The sequence below is a fragment of the Pinus tabuliformis genome, chromosome 1_1 (assembly GCF_031772625.1).
Source record: "Pinus tabuliformis cultivar Carrire ecotype Pingquan chromosome 1_1, CPIR1, whole genome shotgun sequence".
In the NCBI taxonomy this organism is placed as follows: Eukaryota; Viridiplantae; Streptophyta; class Pinopsida; order Pinales; family Pinaceae; genus Pinus; species Pinus tabuliformis.
Genome location: NC_142297.1, coordinates 129,622,094 through 129,639,883, shown reverse-complemented (window position 1 = coordinate 129,639,883; position 17,790 = coordinate 129,622,094).

The window sequence follows — 17,790 nt, the reverse complement described above, 5'->3', positions numbered from 1 at the left end:
CGTCCACTCAAACAGGCATGTTCATGCATTCCTGTACCAAGCACATAACTTCCATTAGATTTAAAATAAACTGAAATAAATTCACATCATACCTCATTGGTAGCTCGTCAATAAGGTACATTTGCAATCCTGTTCGCTTCCTATCACAACAAGTCAAACTAGCATATTTGACCAAATCAACATATATAAAGATATCACATTAGGTTAGCTCAAACACAACCATCATAGATCAAAATCATAAATCAACCAAAATCATAGATCATATATAATCATCATATACCATAGTCATAAATCACATGCATAATAAAACTAAAATAAAATGTTGATACTTATCCTTTCATCAATCCTTTGCTTCTACCTTCATCTTTATTCCATACACACTCCAGCGTTGTTTCTACACCCGACAAACACCCAGTGCCTTCTCCTCAACCATTTGCATCACACACATACAACCACATTTGACACACAACACCATGCAATACATGCACCTACACCTGACGTACAACTCATACACCTACAACCAATGTACAACACAGTGCATCATCTATATCTGATGTGCAATACCACCCAATACATGTAACTACGCAGATACAACACAACGAGTACACACGCCACAATACCATGACTACATGATGCACATACATAATATTGCATGCCCATAACACAACATTGATGACATGCACAAAATACCACATGTACACCAGTACCATATGTACAACATGTACACAGTACCACCGGTACATCGCACCACCTGCACAATGTGTGCACAACATCACATGTACATGGCACCACCTACACAATGTGTACACAACACCACATGTACACTACACCACTATACAATGCATACACAATACCACATGTACACAGTACCACACACATGACATGTACGTGACACCACATGTACACAATGCCATATGCATGACATGTACATAGCACCACATGCACACAGTGCCACTTGTACAATGTGTACACAGCACCACATGCACACGGTGCCACTTGTACAATGTTTACACAACACCACATGTACATGGCACCACTTGTACAATCATGCTCACCACACCATATGTACATAGTACCAATGTACCACATGCATGTAACACCACTTGTACGTAGCACTACATATCCAACACGTACATAGCATCATCTATACAAAACACTGCGTATCCAACATGTACATAGCACCATATGTACACATGCCACATATACGTAATGAAGACAGTACAATATGTATACAACACCCCATATGCAATATTCGCACAACCCTATTTGTACCATCCTTACATAACATTGCATAAATAACATGTACACATGCTATGTATACACAACACTACATGTGCACACATCATATATGAAACATGTACAACATATATAGTATATGCACAATAGTAGTACCACACATCCAAAACCATATTGTTCTTACCAAGAAACCTTGCTTCATGTGTCTTATCCATGCTTACCCTAGCATGTTGCAAACCAAACTTCTTTCACTTTGCTGATGTATCCTTCAACATTACCTGTCATAACATAAACATAGGCATAATACAAGTATACAATATCAATTCTTATCCACATGATATTGACCTTGTATATTTATTGTGACTACTCTTCCCAATTGATTCCTTGTAAGACCAAGAACCTCTTCATGTTGTTCTCCTACACAAGCAATCATTCCTCCATAAGAATGATCCCTAACAACCTTGTTAGACAATAACATAGATACATGGATACACACATACTTATATAAACATTAGCATAAAACAATCATGATCCTATCAGACCAATGACATACATACATACATACATGTATACTTATATAAACTTCAACATAATTATGGTCATAAAATAATTACCAGATAACATAAGGTCTAGGTTAAGAGAACTTCCTCATTTATGCATAGGCATTGACAGAAACAATTCCCAACATAGCCAAAGCATATGACACCTCTAATCCATTTACTTTAACTTTTCATGTTACCTTCTCATGACTATACTGCTACCGTCCATTTACCACAATGGACCTAGCCAATCCAACCGACTGTCACAGCGTTACCTTCCGTTGTGCTTACTCATGCACAGAGCTTTATCTAAATCTTACATTACCTTTCGAGTACCACACAGCTCTCCTTAAGCTACATTAACTTTCCTCTTTCCCAACCAATTCCCAAGACTCAAAACATAAAAGGTAAGACAAGAAAAAAACAAGAAGAAGACCATAAAAACCAATAACAACATAACTCCACAAACAAAGTGGCATGGACATACACTATACATAAAGAAAGCCACAAATCAAGCTCAACAATTCATAAAAGACCAAAATCACAAGAATAACGACAAACATCATGACTCAATCCCCATGGTTCCCAAGGAAACCTCAACCCGAGCCCTCTTCAATATTTCATGGCAACCTCTCTTTCCATGCAACTCCCTGCATCATGCTCACACATGTCAACCACATGTTCCAAATATCAAGACAATCATATTTATCAATTTGAAATCAACTTTTACAAACAAGCATGTCATAATCCATAGTTATTAGACATAATGCTACAATTGTCAACTACATTCAAGTACATATTAATTATCTCAATACATACATGTTAGTACAATCATCTTAAAACAAAATCATTTGAATACATACTTATATTAAGAAATTCATCAATCATTCAACCACTTGCAAACATACCATGTTAAATAAATCAATTAGATGACATAATAGGCATCGAACACTCAAATACCAAATAGGCGACATAATCAACTATGAAACACCAAGTATAATACATACGAAAATTCATACCTTAGTGTACCTTAGGGGAGGCGATCTTGTTTGTATTATCAATCTAGTTAGCGAGATATAATTTTACAACATGTCAACTCAAGCACTCATAAGATCATGATATCCATAACAATATCGAACTAACATGTTCACATCATAAACTCATACACAATTATCATTCACACATGTGAAAAGTCAGTCTAGATTAGTATGACACCATCTCACAAATATGTCGGTTCATACCTGAATATCGCAACCATAACCATTTGCATAGGTTAAGCCAGGTTAACACAATACATATAACATCAATATCTTCAAGGCAATGAACATAACCATCACGCATATGACCAATCCAAATTATAACATCAATATCTCAATGAAATGACCCTAATCATGAAGTTAATATTATAAAACAACAATAAGCTATATATCATACTCATCAACAACATACGACATAATCATCAGGTTATCTAATATAAAACAACAATAGAAATGGATACAACATGTTACTATCATTCTTGACTATCTGACACATGTGCATATAACCACACTAATCATCTAACATATATCATGAATGTAACCATAACATCAAATACATGTTCATAAACCTGATGTATATAAGCCTAATGCATATAATAATCATTAACTTACATACCTGCATGCCAAACATACACTACCTGTATGAAGATTTGCTCTTATCCCAAAGTCTAATGTTGCAACCTCATTATGATGATCTGCATCCTTGATCTATCTCAACTAGCTCATTAGCATCATAACAACCAACAGCATCAAGATGATCTAAATTGCATATAATGACTTCACAAGGCATGTTTTACCTACTATGCATGCATAATCGTAGCCACGAGTATACATGCATAACAACTTTCATTACTCCATTGTACATATTTCCACATGCAACCAATAGTATGCATAAGCAATTCCAAATCAACTACACCTGCGCATAAACGCATGTATTCGAACATAAGTGATCAATTCTTGTAATCAACCTACAAGACTGATACAAGTAATCAAAATATTCAAAAATGTAACCTAACATACAAGGATGTAAGTAGGTATCATGAAATCAACATGTAAGCGACATATAATTCATACTCAATCAGTCACATGTTCCAAAAATCAAGACATCATGTCTATTAATTTGAAATCAACATTCACCAATACTAACAACCTATAATCATACCCCCTTACTATCCATGGTTTACTATAATGGCCCAATCTCCAATGTCCAATTATGGAAATGGGATCTCCAAATCTCTATTAAATTTAACCATACTTGAAAAGAAATTGATTTTTATTTCTCATACATTTGTATGAGACTAAGTCAAAAATATTGCACTTATTCCACTTGTAACATCATAACTAAAAACATGCCACTTTTCCATTTCCTTACATGCAACTTTTCAAATTCCTTGCATGCAACCTTTCAAATTCCCTATATGCAACTCTTCAAATTATTTGCATGAAAATAGGCATAGATCAACTACATCCATATTATCCTACTACAATACTATCTCATCCAAGAAAAAATAACATTATCTTCAAACAATTACCATACTTTTACATTTTCCACAAACAACTACTATACTATTACATTTGCACGTAAGCATTTATTCAAACACTTTACATGTAAACTAATATAGAAAACCATTTGCATACAAGTAAGAATATATCAGCTATAGAAATACTATTACACATCAATACTATCCCCAACCACAAACAACATACTCGTTTGTGCATTTTATCAAACAGTTTGCATGCAATTAAACATTGAACCATTTAAGCATTTCATTAAACACTTTGCATGCAAACTAATATAGCGAATGATTAAATGCATATATCCTAAAATGTAGTAGTAAAAGTTATGGAAACTAAACCATATTATCACTGGAATTATCCCTCACTATGGTTCAAGATTCAGCTTTTGATATTTCATAGATGAAAAGTTATAACAAAAATACCAACAGAATCATATTTGGTGCACAATTCTAGGAGTATCAAGAAAGCTCGACTTCCACTGGTAATATATCCTAAAATATAGCGAATAAATGTCTAAAAATTTTATCACAATATAAGCGGGATTTCCTCTCATTGTGGAAAAATTTTCAGCTTTTGAGAGTGCCCGGAATAAAAGTTATAACAAAAATGTCAGCGTGACCTGTTTGAGACCCGATTTTAGTAGCATTCAGAAGGCTTGACTTCTTCTGCTTATATCTCCTTAAATATTGCGATCCAATATCTTATTTCCCCTCAATGTGGACAATTTTTCAGCTTCTGAAAGCCTACAGAAGAAAAGTTATTGCAGAAATGCCAACATGACCTATTTAAAGGTGCATTTAGAAAGGTCATCTTCCTTAGATCATAATTCCTAAAGTATTGTGAACCAATATCTGATATTTTTACCACATTATCAGTGGGAGTTACCTTTAGTATGGACAAATTTTCGACTTCTAATATTCCACAGAAAAAAAAAAAAAAAAAAAAAAAAAGAAGAAGAAGAAGTTATAACAGATATGACAGAAAGGTTTAAAATTTAACCTTTGTTCTTAATTTTACCTATGATAGAGCCCATCCAATCCAAGTGTTTGAACCATGCTCTGATACCACTCTGTAACAACCTCCAGGGTAAATGTGCATATAAAAAAAACATAATAGGAACAGAAATACAATAAACATATCAGCCATCAAAATCCATATATACATCAATGCATTTGCGCATGAAAATCAAGGGAATGAATTTTTTTTCATTAATAAGTGCAATGAACCAACCAGAGATGGGACTACCACGTTCCACCCAACCATATATTGGCTGAAGCAATTCTCTCTTCAGCCAATCACCCCCATGCCATATTCCAATCATGAATGTGGGATCTCATACAACACATCAATCAAAACTCATCCAAGGCTTCCAGAGGCCACCCACCTCAACCCATCAAACATTGATTCCACCTCACGGTCGGAAATCACCCAAAACCATCATCAGATTGGTCTCCATCCAAGCCTTCCAGGGCTTCCAGAGCATTTTTCCAACCAAGGCTTCAAGAACTAGTAACTCAACCCACAGCTTATACGGGGCTTCCAGAGCATTTGTCCAACTAAGGCTTCCAAGACTAGTAACTCAACCCGCAAAGGGCTTCCAAAGTTTTTGTCCAACCAAGGCTTCCAGGACTAGTAACTCAACTCTCCAAGGGCTTCCAGAGCGTTTTTCCAACCAGGGCTTCTAGGACTAGTAACTCAACCCAAGCTGTTACAGGGATTCTAGAGCATTTGTTCAACTGGGGCTTCCAAGACTAGTAACTCAACCCAAGCTATGGAAAAATGAGAACCAACCAAAGCAAATAAATGAAAGTAAACCCACAATCACCATGGTTATCCAGGAAATGGCAAGGCTAGGAAATCCACTGTCAATCCCAGCCATCCTCCATGCCAATGACAAATCATAACCAAGAAACCACATGCATGTGTCATGCATGCCAAAGCTAGTGAAGAAATCATACCTGCAACTCAGTACCTGCAAGAAAATCTGATGTAGCTGTTGATTTCAATGCCTTCTTGTGCTTTCCTATTCTCCCTTTGTCTTGTTCCAAGAATCCAAGTATGCCACAACCTCCAAGAGTGCTCCAAGAAAAATCTAAGTATCCAAGAGTATGAGAGAGAGAGAGAATAATGAGAGAGCTCCAAAGCTAAATTGACCAAGTCTTTCCCACTGATCCTCATAAGCCTTTTTATTAATGAGGCCTCTATTTTCTTCATTTTCGATTATTTTCCTTCAATTTCCTCCTCACATGCAACATGTGACCTTTCACCTTCCTTTTCTCCTAATTTCCATTATTTTCATAAATAAATGTGCCAAAATACCTTTTTGCCTCTTTAATGCCTTAGCCATTGCCTTTGCCAATTTCCTTAGCCATAAATGACCAAATGAACACCCCCTAGGATGTCCTGCCCACCATTCAGCTTGGAATACGTGTCCCATCATCCGTGGTATTTATATATTTGTACATGGAATATTCACCAAGGTTGTTACACTTGCCATCAAACTTCCTCATTTCGTTCTTTGGAATATGGTGGGTCTTCAATCCAATGTTAGAGTCTATGAAATCATGATTAACATTTATTTTGTTCTCATCATGAGTTTCATCTAATATCGTTTTGCCATTAGGAAGCATTTCTTGTAGCATTTTTGTCAAACCTTCTTTCAAACCTTCCATGTATTCTTTTAAACCATCCTTCAAACCTTCTTGCAAACCTTCCATGTAATATTCTTTTAAACCATCCTTCAAACCTTCCATGTTTGCTTTTAATCCATCCTTCAAACCTTCCATGTTTGATTTTAAACCATTCTTCAAGCCATCCATCTTTGCTTCCATTTCAGTTTTGGTTACTCTTTGCAAGAGTGAAATTTGTTGCACTTGGTCTCATAATTTTGATATTTTGTTTCATTTCTTCCTCTTCTTCATGTGCCATAGTAGATCTTTCTGGTTGCTTACTAGGTGTTTCCATTTTCTTGCTTTGATTCATTTTGGAATCAAATAATGATATTTATGCTTCACTACGCCCCTTGAATCACTTCAAACTAATTTTCTAAACAAAACTTATGCAAAATTTTAAAAAATACACACCTTTTATTGGCTTTGTTGGAGCTCGATATTGAATCTGTTGTATCTCTATAAATTTTGATATCCAAGATCTAAAATTTGGTCTTGTGGTAGCCCTGTGAGTCTTCTTTCTAATGTAGCAAGTCAGACCAAATTTGGATTCCTCAAGATAAATTTATTCTCCAAGAAGGGTGCATGGCAGACATCGTGCAGGGGCATCAAGCGAGGGCACTTATAGATATGTCACATATGGACATCAAGGATGAGTTTCATAGAAAATATGTAGAACGGTATGGACTTTCCAAGTGTGACATGAAGACATTTTGCAGATGGACGGATGTGTATGTTGGACTTTTGGACAATAAGGCCATGGTTTTTTTTGGAGACATGGGTAACCTATGAGAGTATTCATATGACAGAGTGGGGAAAGGCAGCTTGCGACGGCACTTGAGATCGAGATAAGTGTGTTTCCCGAAGTGTTCAATGGAAATGGTTCATGGGAGCTCATGATGACTTGAGAGAGTTGCAATCGATGAAGACTTCATATTATGGTGGTCTTGGAGTATCTGGTTCGTTGAGGAACTGAGGCCATGATTGAGACTTCACTTTAATGTGGTATGGGATGCATACCTTGGGACATAGTGTGTGTTGTGTTTATGAGGAGTGACTTGATGGATACGACAAAGACAACACACTTTGGAGTTGGATGAAAAAGCCATAAATTCTTTGGATCATATCTTTGAAAATATAGTGAACCAAGATCTGAAATTTGTAAACAAAGTTCAGTAGGACTTCAGCTCCTCGTGGTAAAAATTTCAGCTATGTAACCTTGGTAGAAAAAGGTTATAGCGAAAATTCCATGATTACCTGTTTGGAGCATTGAAGCCCTAGAATCCAAAGCTCTGATACCAAATATTATGCAACCAGCTCACAAAAAGATAGATCAACGACTTAAAATGTATCCTCTTTGAGGGGGAAACATCCTTTACATTACATAAATGAACAATTCTTGGACGATACAAATGGAAAGTCCTCCTTCCTATATATAGGAGTCTAAGTGGTCACATAATCAGAGCCTACATAACAATAATAATTTAAGGACATAAAAATAAAAATAGTGGGCTTCTATGGGGCAAAATAATAACAATATGGGGACTAAATGGGAACAACAATAACAATAAGGGGGTTACACTAAAAATAACAATAAGGGGGCTACACTAACAATAACAATAAGGGGATACACTAGTAGTATAGGGTCCTAACATTCCTATTACTCAACCTATGGTGTTTCTTCTTGTATTGGTCTTCTTGCTTGTAGTGCTACTTATAATTATTCCTATGGTGTCCTTGTATCTTCTTGAGTGGTGTCTTCTTCCTCCCCCTGCAACTCTACGTGATATGATTCCTTCTCTTGTTGTAGCTTTGTTTACTCTATAGCAAATATCCCATGTTGTTCCTCAGGGCTAGGTGTCTCTTCCACTTGGATTATGTTTTAGAGACAAATTTCTCTTGAGTAGCGGTATTCATATTTGGCCTATACCTCTTAAAGGTATCATGTTCCCACCTAATTAGTAGGGCCTTATGCTTAGTTGATACATTTGGTTTAGTTGGTGTTATTTTCTTAGAGAGGGTCCCCATCTTCACAAAGTGGTTGCAATATCTTCTTCTGTAATTTCAAATTTAGGCTTATTCTTCTCAAAAGATTTGGGGTTGGCGATAACCTTTTATATCCCTTTAGCCATTATGGGGGACCTTTGTTCTATCAAATCCCTTTGGCTCTCTAAGAAGGATTTTTTATCCATGTCCAGAAATTATTCCTATGGAACATGTGGTCTTGTCAACATGGTGGTCTCATCTCTCTAGTGCATCAAAGTCTATTACTTGATCATCCTATGGTGGGACATAGCTTCTTATTTCCCGAACCTCACCTTGCCACTCATATTATTTAAGTATTATATGTAGAAAATCATGTAGATTCACAAGCTCATGCATTGTACTAAAGCACGGGACAAGAATCTACTTCTACTTTCAACCAACAGAAGCTAATAGATTGATGAAAAGAATATGAACAAGAAGAAGATAAATCAATGGCACATAACATAAGATGTATCTGGGGAAATCCACTGCTCAAAACCTGTTATCTATATTACATATATCATAAATATGCATGAAGATACAAAGCTTGTTCTCAGTAGAACAATTCTGCACAAGTATTATCAACTCTCTCAACTCACAAGAAAGCTCTTGGCCAACACTTAGCCAATTCTACTGCCGTCCAAGCCCCTATTTCCTTGTGCAATTCCTATGTCTGAATAACCCATATTAATGGGAATTCAGTGCTTCCGAAATTGTGCAATCCAATCTAGTTTTACTTCCTGGTTGTATGCATGATCTATACAAATCGGTAAATCATATAACGGATAATACATTATCCTTGCACTCTAGTCTCAACTGGGTCTTTCTCAAAATCCACATGCATGAGTTTCTGATGAGGGAATCTTTAGTTAACTATAGCAACACTTGTGGATGCACTAGTGCACCAACTGACTGTTAACATTCTATTATTTCCTCAAACATTTTGGAACTAATTTAACTGAACATAACTCAGTAAACTGAGTTATCTAATTACAACTGACAATTAAACTCATTATGGACCCCTAAAACTTAGGGAGAACATATACATGACTTCAAAAATACTTCCAACTCAAAATTCCTAAGCTAATTAAGTTAATTAAAATCAATTAACTATTTACAAGTTGATATGAGAATAGAATTCAATTTTAATTCACAGTTTAAATTCAAAGACAAAATTAAACTGGAATTTCTTGTTTCCGTTTGTCAACACTCCCTCTCAACAAGAAAGGGATTATCAGCTACCCCAATCCTATCTCTGTGAAACTCGAATTTACATCTTAACAATGCCTTTGTCAAAATTTCAGCATCTTGCTCCTCCATGGGAATGTACTCTAACAACATAATTCACCTCAATACACAAACTCTGAGATGATGATATCGAATATCAATATGTTTGGACCGATCATGAAAAACTCAACTTTTAGAGATTTTGATACAACTCTGATTAACGTTGTAAATTACATTTAGATACATATGCTAACAAAACAAACCAACAAGGATCTTCCTCATCTAGATGGCCTCACATGTTGCTTGACTCGCATCAATGTACTCTACCTCTGCCAAACTGAGTGCAACCAATCTTTGTTTCCTATTGTACCAAGAAACTGTCGCTAACCCAATACTGAATATCCCTCCTGATGTGCTCTTCCAATCAGATGGACTCCCTGCCCAATCTACATCGGTGAAGCCTTGAAGCTTCACTCCCTCTGTCTGTTTGTACCATAATCCATACTGAGAAGTGCCCCTGAGGTATCTCAACACATGCTTTGTCACCTTCCAATACAGCTTGGTAGGCCTAACCATTGCTTGACTAAGTTGGTTAACTGCATAGCACATATCTGGTCGTGTGTTCACCAAGTACATGAGTGAACCCACAAGCTGCCTGTAAATAGTAGCTTCCACTACTTCCCCTGAAGTAGCATCCTCCTTCCTCTAGTTACCTGCTAAAGGCTTCTCCATGGGTTTACTGATCTCCATCCAGAATATCCTGAGTATCTCATTGGCATACTTTCCATCATACACAAACAAATCCCCATCACTTTTCCATACCTCCATGCCAAGAAATTAATGCATGAGCCCCATGTCCTTCATCTCAAACTCTCTTGCAAGGTCCTCCTTGCAATATTTGATCAGTTGATCATCACCTGTCAGTATGAGATCATCAACATAAAGTACAATGATCAACATTTTACCTTCCACCACTATGTGGTACAGGTTCACATCTGCTTCACTCCTTGTAAAGCCCAACCCGATGAAGTAGCTATCTATCCTGGTGTACCAAGCACAGGGTGCTTGCTTTAGCCCATACAATGCTCTCTTGAGCTGACACACATGCGACTCATAGTCAAAGGTCTCAAAACCTTCAGGCTACTCTATGTACACCTCTTACTCAATCATGTTGTTGGGGAAAATTAATTGGTTAATATAAACAACTAATCACTTGAACATTAATTATCAACCTAAGCAGCAAAGACAATTGGAAAAATATATGCATAACAAATACCAACAGCGAACATTGGTTCTATATGATTGTGTTCTATACTATCAAGCTCATTCAACAGGAAATAAAATGCAAGACTTGAATAATAAAACTAAAATTAAAAATAAGAAAGTAAATGACGGGAAAAACAATTATGTTAATCACACAATTTGAATCATTGCTAAATTAAACCACACATTTCTGAATTAGAAATTTAATCTATTGCACCCAACATAATTCAAATTCTAATCTAGAGCAGTAAATTAAATGAAATCTAGAAATTGGATGAAATAACAAATATGGAAAATGCAGCAAACAACAAATTAGTTAAAAGAAAGGAAATCTACTTTAAGGAATGACAATTGAAATTCAAATAAACAAACACATAACTACACTAATTTACATGTTCAAGGCAGCACCTCGTCCAAGGTAGTGGGCCCAACTACCCAAGACTTAGTTTCACCTTGAGAAATAACTCAAATTAGATTACAAATAACAGATGTAGAACTCAGTGGATAGCTTCCTTCATTAAAATATATGAGAGAAATAATTACAGCATAATGAAGCTCTTAGCTTTGCCTCAAATTCAACAATTTTTCATCTCCCATCTCTCATCTCTTATCTCTTCTCCTACATCCTATCTAATAATTGTCCATCTCCTATCTCCTAATTATCCCTCCCTTATTTGATCTATGTTTTCATTTAAATACACAAAAAGAAAAGGGAAGTTCCAACAAAGTTGATTACAAAAAAGATTTCCATTACAATTTTGGATTGATTACATAATCTCAATAAACAATATCAGATCTGAAAGATCTTCCCATCATCATTCAGCAAGAACAAGACGAATCTGGTATTGCAATTGGAAGAATTTGGAAAGCAGCCATGTTATAGACATTTTTGTGCCTTACAGCATAGAGCATGAAATTTCAATAATCTGAGGGATCCAAAGTCCCTAAACATGTTGTTCCTACCCCTAGAGGAACAAGGTCAACAAACCACAGCACTTCAGATCAGTTCTCCACTGAAAAACACTCAAAAACAGGTCAATTTTGGATCAAAGCAGCTGCTCCACTAAGCATCTGCGCTGAATGTCAAAAGCTCTATGGTGTACCTGCGTTGCATAGCAAGTGCAACAAAGCCTACCTGCGTTGGGCGTACTTTGACATGTGGAGGAATCTTTTCTCAATGTGCCAGTGCCCAGGAAGCTTCCAAAATGACACTTGGATCAGAAGATTCGCCTAATGATGAGTTAAGAGCTTCTAAAACTCCAAGTGGAAGGTAGAAACTCCGAGTGAAGGACTGAAGAACAACTGGAGTTGAAGAGGACAACAAGTCACACATCAAGCTGACTTATCTTCACTCCAAAACTCTATATAAGGATCTCATCCCATGGGATCTGGAGGCCGGAATTTGGTGCAGAGAATTGCTGTTGGTTTACAGTTGAGAGTATTGGGTGATTGCTTGAGGGAGGTGAAGAGGAGATTTCTTTCCGTCGGGAAGGTGATGCTGGATTGGACCTCTTACGGTTGTATCACCGCCTGAACCTTACTTCCTTATATTAATAAAGCATTTGAGGTTCTTCTATTCGCATGTGTTTCAATGGTGTATTGTCTTACTTGCGTATTTGATTTATGCTAATCCTTGAATCAATCATGAATGCATGCTTCTTGTAGTTTCCTTTTCTTGTCTTGTTCGCAGGATCTCGTGTAGCTGGGCCCGTGAGAAGACTTGGAGCTGGGAGGAAGCGGCAAAGAGAGGAGATTGGATCGACCATTTGCGCAAGACATCGGTAAGTGGATCTCTTCCTTTCATCTCTTGCATGTCATAAAGAAGTAATCTTAGATAGCTTTGCTTCAGCTGTTGCTAAGGAACTATCACCCTTAGAGTGGGATAGGGTCATTCCGTGTTGGATACTTTTCCCCACAACAGACTGGCGACTCCGCTGGGGATCGTGTCTTGTTGGTAGCTTGTGTTTCTTGCTATTCATTTCTTAAACAAGGGGAGTACCAAATCTAACTGCATTCGAAATTCTTCGAATGCAAAGTAGAGGGCAGCTACTCTAGCCCAGTGTTGGGCATGTTTATGATTTGAAGAGCTGATCCACAAGGACTCTTTTTAGCTCTTTGTGATAGTGTTCATCTTCCTCAATCATCCTCTAGTGTATACTTGTCTGATAGCCTCTGATTTGGCCAAAAACCACTGATTTTTGAGCAATCTGTGACCCGGAATCTGAGAGAGACGAGAGTTGTCTCTTCAGTGCAGCTGCCACAAAGGCTACCTGCGCTGCAACGCAGGTCCCGAAGGGGCTACCTGCGCTGCATGTCAGATTGACAGTGCAGTACCTGCGCTGATCCAGTTTTGCCTTGTGCAACTGGGGTTCCCTGCTTTCTGTTGCCCAGTTTTCAGTATTGTTTTTGCAGCCTGTTGTCAACCTGTATACCCAGCTGAAACTATCTTTCTTTGCCATCATTCCGCCTCAGTTGTATGAAGAAACCGTGATTGTTCTTATTGTATTTCTTGCTTTCATTCACATTTTCCCATAGCGAAAGTGAACTAGTCTTGTTGTGACCTCTTGGATCTAGACCTGTGAGAAAGTGTCGTTGTGATTCTAAGAGCTAGTTTATTGCTGTTCATAGCTGCTTGAGCATTTGCTTTCATTATATGGTTCGGATTTCAGTATTTCTTGTGTTGAAACGAGTGAATCTTAAGGTGTTCTTTTGATTATTGGACAAAAACTTGTTTGCTTTCGCTTGAAATTGAATTCGAAATCGTACAATAGCTTTCTTTTTGTAATACATCAACATTAAGGAAGAAGAAAAGAAATACTTGCATTATGCATGTGCATTTTGACAGTTTGCATGTCGATTTAGGAAAAGTGCATCAGTGTGTGCTCTATGATCTGTTTGAAAAGATGATGTCTTTCTTTTCCCTCAGTAGTTAAGATTTTCATAAGTTGAAAGAATTGAAAAAGCTTGCTTATCATTCTTAGACTGCATTTAGGAGTTGTATCATACATCACGTGGTGATCCATAAAGGCAAACTGCTAAGCAAGATCAACCTAAAAAGAACTGAATTTATCTAACAACGCTTTGAAACATAACGAAACACAGTAGAGGTCTAGGTAGAGACGTGAACCGGCATCGTTAAACATAGTGACTGTCGATCTCTACGAAGGTGGGTGATTCCTCCTGAGGGACGATAGCACTAATACAGATTTGTGCCCCCGCGTACTGTCGCGTATATTGGGGGACCCCTATAGGAACACATCCTTTATCCATAGGAAGCCGTGTCGGCCGCCCTACTGATCGCGATGCAGTGAACACAGCATTCACGAAGATCGACCACTCGTACCGTAAAACGTATTCTGTGGTTTCGCGAAAGGTTTGGCACACCCTCTGCCTAGAACTCCAGAGTAGTTTCTTTTGGCCTTTTTCAAACTCTATAACTGAAAAAGTCCATCCGAGCATTTGTCACTTCGGGCTCGTTAATACATCGAAGGAGACTAGAGTCATCTTTAGCTTTTTCTCGACTCTTAAAACATGAAAAAGCAAGTTGTGTCTTAAAAAGCGTCTAAAATTAATTCAATTCGAAAACACATTTTACCCTGTGCATTGTTGGTTGATCAAGTAATCCGCAACCGTGGAAGAAAGTCAATCGATGAACCGTCGTTCGCGGAGGCGTACGAGTCAACCGTCTTTGTCCCCGGAATCGAAAACAACCCGGGCAAAGCGATCTCGTTCAACTGGTTCCAAATCACCTGTCAAAGTTAGAACAAGTGTTCCGACGACATCTGAGGTTCCGGTTACTCCAAACATTTCTGGAAACCCTGCCCCTATTGAAGAAGTTCAACAGCCCCAGAAGGACAGTAACACTGATCCTAGTCTGAGAGCAAATACTTGTGTTACTGAATCAGTTCCATCAGTGATCGGTTCAGAGAGTCTTGCTCCTCAAACAACTGTCGCTGTCGAAACAACCCCTTCTTCGGCACCAGAAATATTTTACGGACCTGACGGTCTTCCTCTTCCACCCGGTCTGATCGCAATAGAAGAAATTGTAGAAGATCCGCAAGCAACTACTCCAACACATCTTGGAGCAGGGATCACTCTACTTCCTACTGCATCAGAAGCTAGCCTATCACCCAGAGAAGTCCCTGAAGAATCACTAGGCAATCTACTGGATAGACTCAAAATGTCAGAACAACCGTCAACATCTAGGACTGTGCCAAATGACACAGCGACAGCAGAACTCCCTGCAGTCATTCCGACAATGTTCGCCGGCATACCATCTGTCCCTAACTCTCAACAGCTGGAGGGGGTCCCTTCGGGGGCCATGACGACAGTATGGTCTGTTCCTGTTTGTTCTCCCGGGATAATACCCGGTAACTCCTATGTTGGGACTCAACAAATTGATCCTTTCGGAAATCAGTTTGGGCAATCCGGTCCTCGAGGTGTAATAAATCCTCTCGGTCCCGGACCACCACCGTATAGGGGGCAATATGCTTTTCCATTACCCCCTCCGGGAGGTTACCCATACGGGAGTTCACAACCATATTCAGGTTATACTAGAATAACTACAAGTGGTTGGATACCTATGCTACCCCAGCAACCAAGAGTTGTGTATTCTATGCAACAACAAATGCCTGTGACGAACATCCCGACGACACCAACAATTGTAACCGTGTCGCAAGTTCAAACGGTGCCTGTTGTATGTCAACCTCAGTTTTCTCAGGTTGTAATGCAACAGCCCCTTGACCCTGCGACTCAACCACAATCGCCGGCTGGCGGGGCGGCACAAGCACAAACGGGTACATTTACCCCTCATCTTGGCCCAGTGGTAAGCATCGCACAACAACCAATGGTATCACAACCATGGTTGGTGCAGTATCAACAACCGCAGTTCCAGCAAGTGTACTAAGGTACCGAGCAGCAGATTTTTGCGAACAATGGACAATTGTACCTACAATACGGTCAAAACCAACCACTTTACAGTGGGGTAGTCCACCAACCATATCAATCATACCAGCATCAAATACATTATGCCGGTATGCAAAGACCAACTGCTCAAGCGATCCCTTCGTATCCTGGGTACGCTTCGCCTAATCTGAGTCAACAGCTGCCATTCGTGGAAACTCTAGGGTTACCCGATTTACATCGGTTGACAAACGATCCGATTGCTTATGCCCCTTGGTGGCCAGCAATTCCTCACAAACTTCCCTCCGACATTCCTAAATTCAATGGAAATCCAGGTGAAGACCCGTCGAATCACGTCATGACATTTCATCTATGGTGTTCATCGAACACTCTGAACGATGATTCGATAAGACTTCGCCTCTTCCAGAGGACATTGACAGGTCCGGCGGCTAAATGGTATATAGAATTGTCGAGAGCCTCTTTCGACAATTTCAGCTCCTTAGCCACGACTTTCTTAACCCATTTTCAATTACCAATTAGGTATGAAACAGGAACCAAAATACTGACCAACTTCAAACAAACGACAGCTACTCACATATCAGATCATATACATGAGTGGCGTCGCCGTCGTAGGATGGTAAAAACATACGTTCGTGATCAGCTATTAGCTGAATGGTTTATAAAGTCATTACTTCCGGCTATAACGGAAGATGTGGCCAAGGGGGGAGTCGTAACAGAGGAGCAAGTCATCGCTCGTGCTCAATATTTAGACTTAGTATATACTCAGTCTGGCACGCTCTACGACAAAATACCTGATGCCCCCAGGCCTGAATTTTCAATTCCTCCCCCTCCTAAATCGAATATTGACTCTCATGCCGGAGATGGCGTGATTGGCACTGCAAGCGCGAAGTCGAAAAAGGCTTCACCTCAGAAAGCCCGTAAGACTTCAGATCGAAATGCCCATGAAGAGATTCTTGCTTCGGAAGTAAATGCCATATCAGCAGATAAAGGCAAAGAAACCAATCAACCAGGAAGCAAGAAGAAGCAAAACAAAGGGAAGAAGAAGCAACAGGATGATCCGTCACCTGAAAAAACTTCTTCGAACTCTCCTGAGAAAGGGAAAAAGAAATGGCCCTGTATGATATGTGACGAAGATCACAAGACAACAGAATGTCCATACAAAGCTGAGCTCAAGAGATTCTTTAAGAGTCCAAAGAACCCAGCGGTATTGACTGATCCTTTTCCCAAACCAGGTCAAAATATGGTTGATAGTGGAAATGCTTCCCCGTCGCAAGTGCTAATGTTGTCGATCTCTAAGCAGCAAAATGATGCTTTGATTTCGACAAGGAACAAAGATTACGGGAATCCGCAACT